Here is a 16,423-nt window from a genome sequence, read left to right on the forward strand (position 1 = left end):
CTCTCAATTGCAAGTCTGAGGATATAAAAAGTCCCAACAAGAAGCAACTTGTACTTTCCTTACATGTAGAGATGATGAACGGGAATACCAGTAACAATAATCACGGAAAACAGAAAGAGAAAAGATGAGATTCCTATCAAATTGACTGAATGCAGCGAAGCACTAGTCCATGCCCGTAGAAGAGAAGGAGTTTGAACTGATTCTCCGAACCTCTCATCCCAGAACAAAAAGATCCTAGAATAAGAGGTCACAAAACGACTATAGATCTGTGCTGAAACCCACAACCTTCAAGCATGTCTAGTTCTAGACCAGCAAGAGTCACAGTTTGCTAGCCTTGGAGGAAATGTACTGCTTAACCTCGAAGCAGGCAGTCTTGCTGCTATGACCCTGTTCCCAGCAGCTGTATCATGATAGATCACTTGAGGTATCTAAACTACTTATCACGCTGTACAGGAATAACTACCAATGAGAGTGAATAAGTGCCTCCAACTATCTGGGATTCTTTAGGTGTCTGCACTCTCACCTGTACTCCTCAATATTTACCTCTAACTTAAAGTGAATGGTAACATACAGGGCTGAGAATCAGAAAGGCAGAACTGAAGGTGGAGATCGCAGGAGACATCATCTAACCCCTCTATAGCACACAGAGAGAGAGTCAAGAAAAAGAAACATACTCATCTTATGTCTGCAAAAAAAACTCACCACCTGTGACTAGATTATTTTGATTGGTGAACTGTGGAAGGAAGAATTATGTGTCCAAAGAACAATCCACCATTGCAACGCCTGCCTATACGTTTCCACTTTATACAACGCCATGTACAATGTTAAAGACTCCTCAATACTGTAGTTCTCTGTCACTACCAAGTGTGCTTCAATGTACCTGATTTGAGGTCAACTACTGGTCTGTATCATGAGGACCCATTTTGGTCCCATTTCATGCTAAACATTTTTAAAATGTAAATGAAAATAATGAACCCAGGACAGATGGAGGAGATAAAATTGTCTTGCCTGTGACATGTTGTAACCCGACATGCTGTGCACTGCCGAGAAGGCAAAATCTATTTCAAATAAACACTGATGCATTTCCTTTAGCGGTTAAGGATGTAAGATCATTTGCAAAGTTCTATTGTCAAATGCATTTCTGATGAAGAAAAACAACAACCTTCCTATCGTTTACGTGAGTTTAGTCTGCGGACCAGTGTTTCAGACTCTAAATAACCATCAATACATACCAGAAGTAAAAAAAAAAAACAGAACATTTTTCGCCAGGATATTGCTGACCCCAGATCAGCAGTGGATTGGGTGAACTACACTCTCTTCTAACATTAGTAAACATTCTACAGTCATTTCTTTCCAACAACTGAGCCAGAATTTGGTATACTAAGGAGGGTGAACTGAGTGATCCATTTAGCAGAACGAAAGTGGCATACCTAGTGTAGGAAGTTGGCTCTGTATGCACTATTTCAAAGTAAGGAATAGTATGCACAGAGTCCAAGGGTTCCCCTTAGAGGTAAGATAGTGGCAAAAGAGATAATACTAATGCTCTATTTTGTGGTAGTGTGGTCGAGCAGTAGGCTTATCAAAGGAGTAGTGTTAAGCATTTGTTGTACATACACACAGGCAATAAATGAGGAACACACACTCAGAGACAATTCCAAGCCAATAGGTTTTTGTATAGAAAAATATATTTTCTTAGTTTATTTTAAGAACCACAGGTTCAAATTCTACATGTAATATCTCATTTGAAAGGTATTGCAGGTAAGTACTTTAGGAACTTTGAATAATCACAATAGCATATATACTTTTCACATAAAACACATATAGCTACTTTAAAAGTGGACACAGTGCAATTTTCACAGTTCCTGGGGGAGGTAAGTTATTGTTAGTTCTTGCAGGTAAGTAAAACACCTATGGGGTTCAAATTGGGGTCCAAGGTAGCCCACCGTTGGGGGTTCAGAGCAACCCCAAAGTTACCACACCAGCAGCTCAGGGCCGGTCAGGTGCAGAGTTCAAAGTGGTGCCCAAAACACATAGGCTTCAATGGAGAAGGGGGTGCCCCGGTTCCAGTCTGCCAGCAGGTAAGTACCCGCGTATTCGGAGGGCAGACCAGGGGGGTTTTGTAGGGCACAGGGGGGGACACAAGTCAGCACAGAAAGTACACCCTCAGCAGCACGGGGGCAGCCGGGTGTAGTGTGCAAACACGCGTCGGGTTTCCAATAGATTTCAATGGGAGACCAAGGGGTCTCTTCAGCGATGCAGGCAGGCAAGGGGGGGGCTCCTCGGGGTAGCCACCACCTGGGCAAGGGAGAGGGCCTCCTGGGGGTCACTCCGGCACTGGAGTTCCGATCCTTCAGGTCCTGGGGGCTGCAGGTGCAGGGTCTCCTCCAGGCGTCGGGATTTTAGAGTCAGGCAGTTGCGGTCAGGGGGAGCCTCGGGATTCCCTCTGCAGGCGTCGCTGTGGGGGCTCAGGGGGGACAACTTTGGTTATTCACAGTCTTGGAGTCGCCGGAGGGTCCTCCCTGTAGCGTTGTTTCTCCACCAGTCGAGTCTGGGTCGCCGGGTGCAGTGTTGCAAGTCTCCCACTTCTTGCAGGGATTGCAGGGGTCTTTAAATCTGCTCCTCTGAAACAAAGTTGCAGTCTTTGTGGAACAGGGCCGCTGTCCTCTGGAGTTTCTTGGTCTTCTTGAAGCAGGGTAGTCCTCTGAGGATTCAGAGGTCACTGGTCCTGGGGAAAGCTTCGCTGGAGCAGGTTTCTTTAGAAGGCAGGAGACAGGCCGGTAGGACTGGGGCCAAAGCAGTTGGTGTCTTCTTTCTTCTTCTGCGGCGGTTTTTCAGCTCAGCAGTCCTCTTCTTCTTAAGTTGCAGGAATCTAAATTCTTAGGTTCAGGGAAGCCCTTAAATACTAAGGGGAGGGGGTCACATTCCTATCCCTATTGGGGGGATCCTCCATCTGCAAGATGGAGGATTCCTAAAAGTCAGAGTCACTTCAGCTCAGGTTGCCTTAGGGGCTGTCCTGACTGGTCAGTGACTCCTCCTTGTTTTTCTCATTATCTCTCCTGGACTTGCCGCCAAAAGTGGGGGCTGTGTCCAGGGGGCGGGCATCTCCACTAGCTGGAATGCCCTGGGGCTTTGTAACACGAAGCCTGAGCCTTTCAGGCTCACTGCTAGGTGTTACAGTTCCTGCAGGGGGGAGGTGTGAAGCATCTCCACCCAGAGCAGGCTTTTGTTTCTGTCCCCAGAGAGCACAAAGGCCCTCACCACATGGGGTCAGAAACTCGTCTCTCAGCAGCAGGCGTGCACAGACCAGTCAGTCCTGCACTGAACAATTGGGTAAAATACAGGGGGCATCTCTAAGATGCACTCTGTGTACATTTCTTAATAAATCCAACACTGGCATCAGTGTGGGTTTATTGTTCTGAGAAGTTTGATACCAAACTTCCCAGTTTTCAGTGTAGCCATTATGGAACTGTGGAGTTCGTTTTTGGACAGACTCCCAGTCCATATACTCTTATGGCTACCCTGCATTTACAATGTCTAAGGTTTTGCTTAGACACTGTAGGGGCATAGTGCTCATGCACCTATGCCCTCACCTGTGGTATAGTGCACCCTGCCTTAGGGCTGTAAGGCCTGCTAGAGGGGTGACTTACCTATGCCACAGGCAGTGTGAGGTTGGCATGGCACCCAGAGGGGAGTGCCATGTCGACTTAGTCATTTTCTCCCCACCAGCACACACAAGCTGGCAAGCAGTGTGTCTGTGCTGAGTGAGGGGTCCCTAGGGTGGCATAAGACATGCTGCAGCCCTTAGAGACCTTCCCTGGCATCAGGGCCCTTGGTACCAGGGGTACCAGTTACAAGGGACTTACCTGGGTGCCAGGGTTGTGCCAATTGTGGAGACAATGGTACATTTTAGGTGAAAGAACACTGGTGCTGGGGCCTGGTTAGCAGGGTCCCAGCACACTTCTCAGTCAAGTCAGCATCAGTATCAGGCAAAAAGTGGGGGGTAACTGCAACAGGGAGCCACTTCTTTACACCTAGTATATGCGTTTGCACCAACTCTATTTAATGTTTTTATCAACAATTTAGAAACTGTTGTTTGTGATGTAAATGCTGACATCTCAGAATCTGTGGGTGACCAATATTGGTGCTAATTTTTGTTGATGACTTGGACCTGAAAAAAGAAGGAAACTGGCCAGTTCCTGGCAAAATGACTACTTTTGATGAGTTCATCGATTGTCAGTACTAGGGGCCAGATTTATCAACCCATTTTGCATTCCCAAATGGTACGAATCAGTAAATGTGACTGCATGTGAATGCGAAATAGCCATTGCAGATGTATGAAAGGCATTGGCAGTCCAATTTTAGGGACTCATGATGTTTGTGATTCCCTAAGCACATGTACCAAGGATTACCTAATTGAGAAATGCTATTACCATCGACTCCAAGTTGATAGTGACCATGGACAGTTTTTTTTAAAAAAAGCACCAAAAATGCAGTTTTTAAAGTGCCATGTACCACACACACATGCCCCTAGGGCATTTGTACGCTTTACATGCACCACTTTTTTGGGGGTGGATCAAGGGGGTGAATAGGCCCCAAGGCAGCCTTGGTTTTGCATTTCTTAATTTGTGATTTCCTAATAGCGACTGCAACTCTGTAGGAACAAATATTAGCGAATCTCTATTTTCTTCTATACTATTTTGCATTTCCTAATTAACGATTTCTTAAAATTCGCTATTTCGGAAAAGCAAAATGGACTTTCATACACCTGGCCCTAGACCTGAAGTGTGTTAAACAATTTAATTATTTAGAAATGAGAATGTCTGGTAAGAAGGGAATGATTCCACATAGTGGCAAAGCTAAGACCACTGTGATTCTGACTCATTGGTCAGAGCTCTTTGTGGCTAAGTCCCTAGCCATCTAAAAGGCTAAAGCATTTAATGTTGCCCTGAATGGCTCACAAACCTACAACTATTTCCCTTGCAAGCCTCTGGCACTTGTGAAATAAAGTTTTTAAACACTTTAGTACTAATGCCACATTACACATCTTCCCCTATGTGTAAAGGCAGAACTGTCTCAGCAATAAGTTAATTTGCAGGCCTTTACTATAAGAGTTGAGAATCTGGATCAATCCAAAATGAAAAATGTATAAAGGGACATTAAAGTTGTCCATAGGCAAGAGAATGAGGAAGAATTATATGGTTAATTAACATAACAAAATATTATACCACAACATCAATTTAAGCTACCTAAGTTATCACAGAGCATTAATATCAGTACAGGGAGACAGTGAAATCATCAAAATGGGAGAGGGTTGTCCAAAAACAGTTGGCCAACATGAACTACAGTTCCATGGTCACTTCATATATTGAAGCAAAGGTTTCTCCAGGCTGTGAGCCTTATCTGAGATCAATGCCATCCCGAATGCAGAAATGTGTTTGTAGAGTTTAGGTTGGGAATTCTACAATGGGAGCCTCTGAAGCACAGATGGGAGATGGCCTTAGAGAACAGTCTGTGTTTTAAATCTAGTACTTAGGCTCTGGTAAGCTTCATATTTTTGTCCCATTTTAAAGAAAGGGAAATGTTGTTAATTCTTTCACTGAGGGACAGAGATTTGAGATGGATCAGGACTCCACTGTTGGCAGTTGTTATCTGGGTGGGCTTGTTCAAAGAAAGCCCGATTTATGCATTTAACATCTGTCTGATTTATAAAGTGTCAAGAAATCTATCACTGTAGATTAAATGCCATCATTCAATCCAAGAAGTGGCTTTTACAGGCTATTACTTTAAGTTCTGATGAATTTTAACCTCACTTTTAATCTGAATTTTAATTTGAAAAATTAAATAATTAACGGTGCATGAATTCTAGTCCATGTTTTTTGCATGCAGTTTGAAATGTCGTTTTATATAATTTTCTTTTCGAAAGCAACTAAACTTGAATATTCAAACTCACCTTTCGCCAAGGTTACAGAAAAACAGCACATTTGATTCCAAATGCATGCAAGCAAAACACAGTATAACCTTCGGCTGTAAAACAGGCCGGCGAAATCTGACATCCAACGCTGCCTCAACCTGTACAGACACACATCACCAGGGGAAGGAGTAGCACATGTGATTAAATGGACCCAAGATTCTGACAAGTGTTCAGAAACAACTTCCCATCACCTGGACCAAGGGGTCACAATTACAGCAGTTAGATCCTGATTTCACAGACAAAGGCAATGATCAGGAAAATTTCCTCTCAATTTCGGTACTTTTAATAGTGACGATGACCCCTCACTGGGGTCACGCCAAAACAAGAACAAGCTTTAGCAAACTGGCTCGAGATACACAAGGAAGCAGGCAGGGTGGATTGAGAGGGCTCTAGTTGTAAAGCAGTCACTCATGCAATTCAATGCAAGCTCTGGAGGGGAGATGGAGGAATGCACCCAACAGTGTTAGTAGGAGACACTCCACTAGGCTAAGCCAAGACGTGAACCGTATGTGACACTGAGCGCATGTGTGTAGGAGGCTGGCCTGGCTTGTAGTGGGTACCGGAGGTACTTACACCTCGTGCCACGCCCAGTTATCCCTTATTAGTGTAGAAGAGGTGTTTCTAGCATTTAAGGCTGATAGAAGGTAGCTATGGCAAAGCAGCTTAGGCTGAACTAGGAGACCTGTAAAGCTCCTACTATACAACTGGTGTCATATGCACAATATCATAAGAAAACACAATACACAGAACTACTAAAAATAAAGGTACTTTATTTTTATGACCATATGCCAAACGTATCTCAGTGAGTACCCTCAGTATGAGGATAAGTTATATATACAAGATATATGTACACAAACCAAACTTAGGTAAGTAATAGCAAGAAATGTAATGCAAGCAGTGTAGAATTACAGTAGATTGCAATAGGAGCACATAGGTATAGGGGCAACACAAACCATATACTCCAAAAGATGAATGCGAACCACGAATGGACCCCAAACCTATGTGAGCTTGTAGAGGGTCGCTGGGACTGTAAGAAAACAGTGAGGGTTAGAAAAATAGCCCACCCCAAGACCCTGAAAAGTAGGTGTAAAGTGCACCTACTACCCCCAGAGAGCACAGAAGTCGTGATAGGGGGTTTCTGCAGGAGGAACAAACACCAGCAATGCAACAACACTGGATTTCCGGACCTGAGTACCTGTAAGACAAGGGGACCAAGTTCAATAGTCGCGACAGTGTTGAGAGTGGCCAGGAGCCCAGGAAATGCCAGCTGAGGGTGCAAGGAAGCTGCCACCTGTTGGAAGAAGCTTGGAGTTCTGCAAGAAAGAAGAGGACTAGGAACTTCCCCTTTGGAGGATGGATGCCCCACGTCGCGATAAAGCTTGCAGAGGTGTTCCCACGCAGAAAGACCGCAAACAAGCCTTGCTAGCTGCAAGGGTCACAGTAGAGGTTTTTGGGTGCTGCTGTGGCCCAGGAGGGACCAGGATGTCGCCACTTGGAGGAGGAGGCAGAGGGGGCACCCAGCAACTCAGGGAGCTCTCACAGAAGCAGGCAGCACCCGCAGAAGTACCTGAACAGGCACTTGGAAGAAAAGTGAACCGGAGTCCACCCGAAGTCACAAAAGGGAGTCCCACAACGCCGGAGGACAACTCAGAAGGTTGTGCACTGCAGGAAGGAGTGTCGGGGACCCAGGCTTGGCTGTGCACGAAGGGTGCACAGGAGCCGGAGCAGCTGCAAATCACGTGGTACCCAGCAATGCAGTCTAGCGTGGGGAGGCAAGGACTTACCTCCACCAAACTTGGACTGAAGAGTCACTGGACTGGACTGTGGTAGTCACTTGGACAGAGTTGCAGAGTTCCAGGAACCACGCTCGTCGTGCTGAGAGGGGACCCAGAGGACCAGTGATGCACTCTTTTGGTGCCTGCGGTTGCAGGGGGAAGATTCCGTCGAGCCACTGGAGATTTCTTTAGAGCTCCTGGTGCAGGGAGGAGGCAGGCTACCCCCATAGCATGCACCATCTGGAAACAGTCGAGAAAGCCGGCAGAATGAGGCGATACAAGGTTGCTAGTAGTCGTCTTGCTCCTTTGATGTGGTTTTGCAGGCGTCCTGAGCAGTCAGCGGCCGATCCTTTGGAAGAAGGTGAAGAGGGAGATGCAGAGGAACTCTGGTGAGCTCTTGCATTCGTTATCTGGTGAGATCCCCAAAGCAGAGACCCTAAATAGCCAGAAAAGGAGGTTTGGTTACTAGGAAGGAGGATTGGCTACCAAGAGAGGTAAGAGCCTATCAGAAGGAGCCTCTGACATCACCTGCTGGCACTGGCCACTCAGAGCAGTCCAGTGTGCCACAAACACCTCTGTTTCCAAGATGGCAGAGGTCTGGGACACACTGGAGGAGCTCTGGGCACCTCCCCTGGGAGGTGCAGGTCAGGGGAGTGGTCACTCCCCTTTCCTTTGTCCAGTTTCGTGCCAGAGCAGGGCTGGGGGATCCCTAAACCGGTGTAGACTGGCTTATGAAGAGATGGGCACTGTAAAGAAATGGCTCCCTGTTGCAGTTACCCCCCACTTTTTGCCTGATACTGATGCTGACTTGACTGAGAAGTGTGCTGGGACCCTGCTAACCAGGCCCCAGCACCAGTGTTCTTTCACCTAAAATGTACCATTGTTTCCACAATTGGCACACCCTGGCATCCAGATAAGTCCCTTGTAACTGGTACCTCTGGTACCAAGGGCCCTGATGCCAGGGAAGGTCTCTAAGGGCTGTAGCATGTATTATGCCACCATAGAGACCCCTCACTCAGCACAGACACACTGCTTACAAGCCTGTGTGTGCTGGTGAGAACAAAATGAGTAAGTCGACATGGCACTCCCCTCAGGGTGCCATGCCAGCCTCTCACTGCCTATGCAGTATAGGTAAGACACCCCTCTAGCAGGCCTTACAGCCCTAAGGCAGGGTGCACTATACCATAGGTGAGGGTACCAGTGCATGAGCACTGTGCCCCTACAGTGTCTAAGCAAAACCTTAGACATTGTAAGTGCAGGGTAGCCATAAGAGTATATGGTCTGGGAGTCTGTTTTACACGAACTCCACAGCACCATAATGGCTACACTGAAAACTGGGAAGTTTGGTATCAAACTTCTCAGCACAATAAATGCACACTGATGCCAGTGTACATTTTATTGTAAAATACACCACCGAGGGCACCTTAGAGGTGCCCCCTGAAACTTAACCGACTGTCTGTGTAGGCTGACTAGTTCCAGCAGCCTGCCACACCAGAGACATGTTGCTGGCCCCATGGGGAGAGTGCCTTTGTCACTCTGAGGCCAGTAACAAAGCCTGCACTGGGTGGAGATGCTAACACCTCCCCCAGGCAGGAGCTGTGACACCTGGCGGTGAGCCTCAAAGGCTCACCCCTTTGTCACAGCCCAGCAGGGCACTCCAGCTTAGTGGAGTTGCCCGCCCCCTCCGGCCACGGCCCCCACTTTTGGCGGCAAGGCTGGAGGGAACAAAGAAAGCAACAAGGAGGAGTCACTGGCCAGTCAGGACAGCCCCTAAGGTGTCCTGAGCTGAAGTGACTAACTTTTAGAAATCCTCCATCTTGCAGATGGAGGATTCCCCCAATAGGGTTAGGATTGTGACCCCCTCCCCTTGGGAGGAGGCACAAAGAGGGTGTACCCACCCTCAGGGCTAGTAGCCATTGGCTACTAACCCCCCAGACCTAAACACGCCCTTAAATTTAGTATTTAAGGGCTACCCTGAACCCTAGAAATTTAGATTCCTGCAACTACAAGAAGAAGGACTGCCTAGCTGAAAACCCCTGCAGAGGAAGACCAGAAGACGACAACTGCCTTGGCTCCAGAAACTCACCGGCCTGTCTCCTGCCTTCCAAAGATCCTGCTCCAGCGACGCCTTCCAAAGGGACCGGCGACCTCGACATCCTCTGAGGACTGCCCCTGCTTCGAAAAGACAAGAAACTCCCGAGGACAGCGGACCTGCTCCAAGAAAGGCTGCAACTTTGTTTCCAGCAGCCTTGAAAGAACCCTGCAAGCTCCCCGCAAGAAGCGTGAGACTTGCAACACTGCACCCGGCGACCCCGACTCGGCTGGTGGAGATCCAACACCTCAGGAGGGACCCCAGGACTACTCTGATACTGTGAGTACAAAAACCTGTCCCCCCTGAGCACCCACAGCGCCGCCTGCAGAGGGAATCCCGAGGCTTCCCCTGACCGCGACTCCTTGAATCCAAAACCCGACGCCTGGGAGAGACCCTGCACCCGCAGCCCCCAGGACCGGACTTTCACTGGAGAAGTGACCCCCAGGAGACCCTCTCCCTTGCCCAAGTGGAGGTTTCCCCGAGGAACCCCCCCCTTGCCTGCCTGCAGCGCTGAAGAGATCCCTAGATCTCCCATAGACTAACACTACAAACCCGACGCTTGTTCTAACACTGCACCCGGCTGCCCCCGCGCCGCTGAGGGTGAAATTCCTGTGTGGGCTTGTGTCCCCCCCGGTGCCCTACAAAACCCCCCTGGTCTGCCCTCCGAAGACGCGGGTACTTACCTGCTGGCAGACTGGAACCGGGGTACCCCCTTCTCCATTGAAGCCTATGTGTTTTGGACACCACTTTGAACTCTGCACCTGACCGGCCCTGAGCTGCTGGTGTGGTAACTTTGGGGTTGCTCTGAACCCCCAACGGTGGGCTACTTTGGACCAAGAACTAAGCCCTGTAAGTGTCCTACTTACCTGGTTAACCTAACAAATACTTACCTCCCCTAGGAACTGTGAAAATTGCACTAAGTGTCCACTTTTAAAACAGCTATTTGTCAATAACTTGAAAAGTATACATGCAATTTTTATGATTTAAAGTTCCTAAAGTACTTACCTGCAATACCTTTCGAATGAGATATTACATGTAGAATTTGAACCTGTGGTTCTTAAAATAAACTAAGAAAAGATATTTTTCTATAACAAAACCTATTGGCTGGATTTGTCTCTGAGTGTGTGTACCTCATTTATTGTCTATGTGTATGTACAACAAATGCTTAACACTACTCCTTGGATAAGCCTACTGCTCGACCACACTACCACAAAATAGAGCATTAGTATTATCTATTTTTACCACTATTTTACCTCTAAGGGGAACCCTTGGACTCTGTGCATGCTATTCCTTACTTTGAAATAGCACATACAGAGCCAACTTCCTACATTGGTGGATCAGCGGTGGGGTACAAGACTTTGCATTTGCTGGACTACTCAGCCAATACCTGATCACACGACAAATTCCAAAATTGTCATTAGAAAATCAATTTTTGCAATTTGAAATTTTTCTAAATTCTTAAAAGTCCTGCTAGGGCCTTGTGTGTTAAGTCCCTGTTTAGCATTGTCTTTTTAGAGTTTAAAAGTTTGTTAAAAGTTTGAATTAGATTCTAGAAACAGTTTTAGATTCTTAAAAAAGTATTCCAACTCTTAGCAGAATAATGTCTGATACAGAGATGCAGGTGGTGGAACTCGACACCACACCTTACCTCCATCTTAAGATGAGGGAGCTAAGGTCTCTCTGTAATATAAAGAAAATAACCATTGGCTCCAGACCTACCAAAATTCAGCTCCAGGAGCTGTTGGCAGAGTTTGAAAAAGCCAACCCCTCTGATGATGACTTCACAGAGGAAGAAATTAGTGACTTGGAGGCCAATGTCCCTCCTCCAGTCCTAAATAGGGAGAACAGGACCCCTCAAGTCCTGTCTCCAACTGTGTTAGTCAGAAATAGTGAGTCCCTCACAGGAGGGTCCCACATTTCTGAAATCACTGAGGATGCTCTCAGTGAAGATGACCTCCTGTTAGCCAGGATGGCCAAAAGATTGGCTTTAGAGAGACAGCTCCTAGCCATAGAAAGGGAAAGACAAGAGATGGGCCTAGGACCCATCAATGGTGGCAGCAATATAAATAGGGTCAGAGATTCTCCTGACATCCTAAAAATCCCCAAAGGGATTGTAACAAAATATGAAGATGGTGATGACATCACCAAATGGTTCACAGCTTTTGAGAGGGCTTGTGTAACCAGAAAAGTGAACAGATCTCACTGGGGTGCTCTCCTTTGGGAAATGTTCACTGGAAAGTGTAGGGATAGACTCCTCACACTCTCTGGAAAAGATGCAGAATCTTATGACCTCATGAAGGGTACCCTGATTGAGGGCTTTGGATTCTCCACTGAGGAGTATAGAATTAGATTCAGGGGGGCTCAAAAATCCTCGAGCCAGACCTGGGTTGATTTTGTAGACTACTCAGTAAAAACACTAGATGGTTGGTTAACTGGAAATGAAGTGTGTGACTATGTTGGGCTTTATAATTTGTTTATGAAAGAACACATTTTAAGTAACTGCTTCAATGAAAAGTTGCATCAGTATCTGGTAGACCTAGGTCCAATTTCTCCCCAAGAATTGGGAAAGAAGGCAGACCACTGGGTCAAGACTAGGGTAACCAAAACTTCCACTGGGGGTGACCAAAAGAAAGGGGTTACAAAAACTCCCCAGGAGAAAGTGGGTAACACTAGAAACAAAGAAAAAGAGTCCTCTGTAGGCCCCCAAAAACCAGAACAGGTGGGTGGGCCCCAAGACACAACCCAAACCAAAGGTGGGTACCAGGGTAAGAACTGGGATGCCACTAAGGCCTGGTGCCACAACTGTAAACAGTCTGGGCACCACACCAAGGACACTTCTTGTCCCAAAAACAAACCCCAGAACAAAATTCCTGGGGTAACCAGTGTAGCCATGGGAGATGACTCCTCAGATGAGGAGGTCTTCCTAGCCTTCAACTGGAAACAGGGCCCAACAGGTGAGTTGGAGATTCCAGAGGGAAGTAGACACTTCCACCACCTACTGGTGAATGGAATCCCAACCACTGCCCTGAGAGACACTTGTGCCAGTCACACTATTGTGCATGACAGGCTGGTGCTCTCAAACCAGTACATCCCAGGTGAGACTGCCAGGGTAAGAGTTAGCCTAGACAGGGTCACTAAGAGGCCTGTGGCTTTAGTGCCCATAGAAGTGGGTGGCACTCTTAGCTGGAGAAGGGTAGTAGTCAGTACAGACCTCCCCCTTGATTGTCTCCTTGGAAATGACTACCCAGAGGTTAGTCAGAGCTCAAGAGAGGAACTGGTCCAGTGCCAGTCCTCTCCCAAGGATTCTGGAAGTCCTGCCTCTGCAGTAAATGCAAGCAGGCCCCAGAAGAAGAAGAAAAGAAAACAGAGTAGGAAGGGTGGACAACCTTTAGCCAAGGTTACAGCAAGCCAAGGAGATTCTGCTCCAGTAGGGGAGAACTCCAAAAATGGCCCTGATAAAGTCCAACCTGACCCACAAGAAGTCCTGGCTAGTCAGGCAACTGTTAAACCTGAGTGGGTGGCTCCTCAGCTAACAGAAGAAAGAGTGGAAGAAGGGTGTTTACTACAAGATGTGGTAACCCCCCACTCCAATACAGCAGACAGGCAACCTGAACCCAAAGAAGCCTGTAACTTAGCCCCTTCCCTTTTAGGTGAAGAGCTAAAGGTGTGGTTCTGGGCACTGACAGCTGTCAGTGGCCTCTGCTGGGTGTTAGCCTTTATGGCTGCACTATCCTTAGCATGGTGGTCTGACCCCATGCCAAATAGCAAGTTAGGCCCCCTGACCCTATTGGTCATGGTGGGGTTACTCCAGCTCTGGGTAACCTCTCTGGGTAAGCTAGGGGTAACCCTGGCCAAGATAAGGTTAGCAGAGGTGGATACCTCTAAGACCAAGATAGAAAGAATGGGTGGAGACATTGAAGAGGCAGACAAGAGGCAATTCAGACTAGGTCCTATCACTGTGGAAGTAGGTCAGTTCCCCAAAGGGAATGACCTGAACAGAAGGATGTAAGGCAGAGTAGGCCCTGCAACTAACCAGCCTATTTCTCCTACTCTTCCTCGCCTGACAGACTAGGAAGACTCTCCCAGCTTGGGCTGAGTCTCCTGGCCTGTGGGCTGGGGGGGGCTTGTGTAAAGAAATGGCTCCCTGTTGCAGTTACCCCCCACTTTTTGCCTGATACTGATGCTGACTTGACTGAGAAGTGTGCCGGGACCCTGCTAACCAGGCCCCAGCACCAGTGTTCTTTCACCTAAAATGTACCATTGTTTCCACAATTGGCACACCCTGGCATCCAGATAAGTCCCTTGTAACTGGTACCTCTGGTACCAAGGGCCCTGATGCCAGGGAAGGTCTCTAAGGGCTGTAGCATGTATTATGCCACCCTAGAGACCCCTCACTCAGCACAGACACACTGCTTACAAGCCTGTATGTGCTGGTGAGAACAAAATGAGTAAGTCGACATGGCACTCCCCTCAGGGTGCCATGCCAGCCTCTCACTGCCTATGCAGTATAGGTAAGACACCCCTCTAGCAGGCCTTACAGCCCTAAGGCAGGGTGCACTATACCATAGGTGAGGGTACCAGTGCATGAGCACTGTGCCCCTACAGTGTCTAAGCAAAACCTTAGACATTGTAAGTGCAGGGTAGCCATAAGAGTATATGGTCTGGGAGTCTGTTTTACACGAACTCCACAGCACCATAATGGCTACACTGAAAACTGGGAAGTTTGGTATCAAACTTCTCAGCACAATAAATGCACACTGATGCCAGTGTACATTTTATTGTAAAATACACCACCGAGGGCACCTTAGAGGTGCCCCCTGAAACTTAACCGACTGTCTGTGTAGGCTGACTAGTTCCAGCAGCCTGCCACACCAGAGACATGTTGCTGGCCCCATGGGGAGAGTGCCTTTGTCACTCTGAGGCCAGTAACAAAGCCTGCACTGGGTGGAGATGCTAACACCTCCCCCAGGCAGGAGCTGTGACACCTGGCGGTGAGCCTCAAAGGCTCACCCCTTTGTCACAGCCCAGCAGGGCACTCCAGCTTAGTGGAGTTGCCCGCCCCCTCCGGCCACGGCCCCCACTTTTGGCGGCAAGGCTGGAGGGAACAAAGAAAGCAACAAGGAGGAGTCACTGGCCAGTCAGGACAGCCCCTAAGGTGTCCTGAGCTGAAGTGACTCTAACTTTTAGAAATCCTCCATCTTGCAGATGGAGGATTCCCCCAATAGGGTTAGGATTGTGACCCCCTCCCCTTGGGAGGAGGCACAAAGAGGGTGTACCCACCCTCAGGGCTAGTAGCCATTGGCTACTAACCCCCCAGACCTAAACACGCCCTTAAATTTAGTATTTAAGGGCTACCCTGAACCCTAGAAATTTAGATTCCTGCAACTACAAGAAGAAGGACTGCCTAGCTGAAAACCCCTGCAGAGGAAGACCAGAAGACGACAACTGCCTTGGCTCCAGAAACTCACCGGCCTGTCTCCTGCCTTCCAAAGATCCTGCTCCAGCGACGCCTTCCAAAGGGACCAGCGACCTCGACATCCTCTGAGGACTGCCCCTGCTTCGAAAAGACAAGAAACTCCCGAGGACAGCGGACCTGCTCCAAGAAAGGCTGCAACTTTGTTTCCAGCAGCCTTGAAAGAACCCTGCAAGCTCCCCGCAAGAAGCGTGAGACTTGCAACACTGCACCCGGCGACCCCGACTCGGCTGGTGGAGATCCAACACCTCAGGAGGGACCCCAGGACTACTCTGATACTGTGAGTACAAAAACCTGTCCCCCCTGAGCACCCACAGCGCCGCCTGCAGAGGGAATCCCGAGGCTTCCCCTGACCGCGACTCCTTGAATCCAAAACCCGACGCCTGGGAGAGACCCTGCACCCGCAGCCCCCAGGACCTGAAGGACCGGACTTTCACTGGAGAAGTGACCCCCAGGAGTCCCTCTCCCTTGCCCAAGTGGAGGTTTCCCCGAGGAACCCCCCCCTTGCCTGCCTGCAGCGCTGAAGAGATCCCTAGATCTCCCATAGACTAACACTACAAACCCGACGCTTGTTCTAACACTGCACCCGGCTGCCCCCGCGCCGCTGAGGGTGAAATTCCTGTGTGGGCTTGTGTCCCCCCCGGTGCCCTACAAAACCCCCCTGGTCTGCCCTCCGAAGACGCGGGTACTTACCTGCTGGCAGACTGGAACCGGGGTACCCCCTTCTCCATTGAAGCCTATGTGTTTTGGACACCACTTTGAACTCTGCACCTGACCGGCCCTGAGCTGCTGGTGTGGTAACTTTGGGGTTGCTCTGAACCCCCAACGGTGGGCTACTTTGGACCAAGAACTAAGCCCTGTAAGTGTCCTACTTACCTGGTTAACCTAACAAATACTTACCTCCCCTAGGAACTGTGAAAATTGCACTGTGTCCACTTTTAAAACAGCTATTTGTCAATAACTTGAAAAGTATACATGCAATTTTTATGATTTAAAGTTCCTAAAGTACTTACCTGCAATACCTTTCGAATGAGATATTACATGTAGAATTTGAACCTGTGGTTCTTAAAATAAACTAAGAAAAGATATTTTTCTATAACAAAACCTATTGG

At 48.2% G+C, this 16,423-nt stretch overlaps 1 protein-coding gene across 2 annotated transcripts in view; it reads right to left on the reverse strand.

The window, feature by feature from the left end:
- The window catches only part of PKNOX1 (PBX/knotted 1 homeobox 1), a 255,051-nt gene that overhangs the window by 48,015 nt on the left and 190,613 nt on the right, over positions 1 to 16,423 (reverse strand). The gene's annotated exons all lie outside the window — the stretch shown is intronic.

Source organism: Pleurodeles waltl, chromosome 8 (genome assembly GCF_031143425.1).
Source record: "Pleurodeles waltl isolate 20211129_DDA chromosome 8, aPleWal1.hap1.20221129, whole genome shotgun sequence".
In the NCBI taxonomy this organism is placed as follows: Eukaryota; Metazoa; Chordata; class Amphibia; order Caudata; family Salamandridae; genus Pleurodeles; species Pleurodeles waltl.